Below are 1,374 nucleotides of genomic sequence, written 5' to 3' on the forward strand. Positions count from 1 at the left end.
AATGTACAATCGTCTTTGTAGTGGAGCTGGGAGGGGCAAGGATAAGGGACGAAGACCGGGGTAACATGTCGGATGCGATCATACCAGCACTAAAGCACCGGATCCCATCAGAACTCCGAAGTTAAGCGTGCTTGGGCGAGAGTAGTACTAGGATGGGTGACCTCCTGGGAAGTCCTCGTGTTGCATTCCCTTTTTAATTTTTTTCGCGCCGCTTGCAAAACAAAACGCACGTGTAAGTAATATATTTACCGTGTTTTATTATTTTGCACGAGTGCGGTAAGTCATAGCTGGGTGCTCACGATTCACGGGTCCAGCGTCGGCGTTGTGGCGCGGCAAGCGTGCACTGGTGCGGTTGAGAGGGAGTGGTGGAAACCGCGTTAAACTCGTCTCCGTAGTTGAGAGGGAGCGGCCAAAGCAATGTACAATCATCTTTGTAGTGGAGCTGGGAGGGGCAAGGATAAGGGACGAAGACCGTGGTAACATGTCGGATGCGATCATACCAGCACTAAAGCATCGGATCCCATCAGAACTCCGAAGTTAAGCGTGCTTGGGCGAGAGTAGTACTAGGATGGGTGACCTCCTGGGAAGTCCTCGTGTTGCATTCCCTTTTTAATTTTTTTCGCGCCGCTTGCAAAACAGAACGCACGTGTAAGTAATATATTTACCGTGTTTTATTATTTTGCACGAGTGCGGTAAGTCATAGCTGGGTGCTCACGATTCACGGGTCCGGCATCGGCGTTGTGGCGCGGCAAGCGTGCACTGGTGCGGTTGAGAGGGAGGGGTGGAAACCGCGTTAAACTCGTCTCCGTAGTTGAAAGGGAGCGGCCAAAGCAATGTACAATCGTCTTTGTAGTGGAGCTGGGAGGGGCAAGGATAAGGGACGAAGACCGGGGTAACATGTCGGATGCGATCATACCAGCACTAAAGCACCGGATCCCATCAGAACTCCGAAGTTAAGCGTGCTTGGGTGAGACTAGTACTAGGATGGGTGACCTCCTGGGAAGTCCTCGTGTTGCATTCCCTTTTTAATTTTTTTCGCGCCGCTTGCAAAACAAAACGCACATGTAAGTAATATATTTACCGTGTTTTATTATTTTGCACGAGTGCGGTAAGTCATAGCTGGGTGCTCACGATTCACGGGTCCAGCGTCGGCGTTGTGGCGCGGCAAGCGTGCACTGGTGCGGTTGAGAGGGAGGGGTGGAAACCGCGTTAAACTTGTCTCCGTAGTTGAGAGGGAGCGGCCAAAGCAATGTACAATCGTCTTTGTAGTGGAGCTGGGAGGGGCAAGGATAAGGGACGAAGACCGGGGTAACATGTCGGATGCGATCATACCAGCACTAAAGCACCGGATCCCATCAGAACTCCGAAGTTAAG

At 51.5% G+C, this 1,374-nt stretch overlaps 3 non-coding genes across 3 annotated transcripts; all 3 read left to right on the top strand.

Moving 5' to 3' along the window:
- The first annotated feature begins 70 nt into the window (after positions 1–70).
- LOC123178205 (5S ribosomal RNA) lies at positions 71–189 on the top strand. The gene has a single exon (XR_006489399.1). It is a non-coding gene; the product is annotated as a 5S ribosomal RNA (ribosomal RNA).
- Positions 190–486: 297 nt separating this feature from the next.
- On the top strand, positions 487–605 carry LOC123178206 (5S ribosomal RNA). Its single transcript, XR_006489400.1, has one exon. It is a non-coding gene; the product is annotated as a 5S ribosomal RNA (ribosomal RNA).
- Positions 606–902: 297 nt separating this feature from the next.
- Positions 903–1,021, top strand: LOC123178207 (5S ribosomal RNA). Its single transcript, XR_006489401.1, has one exon. It is a non-coding gene; the product is annotated as a 5S ribosomal RNA (ribosomal RNA).
- Positions 1,022–1,374: the final 353 nt, after the last annotated feature.

This window comes from Triticum aestivum, unplaced genomic scaffold (assembly GCF_018294505.1).
Source record: "Triticum aestivum cultivar Chinese Spring unplaced genomic scaffold, IWGSC CS RefSeq v2.1 scaffold18680, whole genome shotgun sequence".
In the NCBI taxonomy this organism is placed as follows: domain Eukaryota; kingdom Viridiplantae; phylum Streptophyta; class Magnoliopsida; order Poales; family Poaceae; genus Triticum; species Triticum aestivum.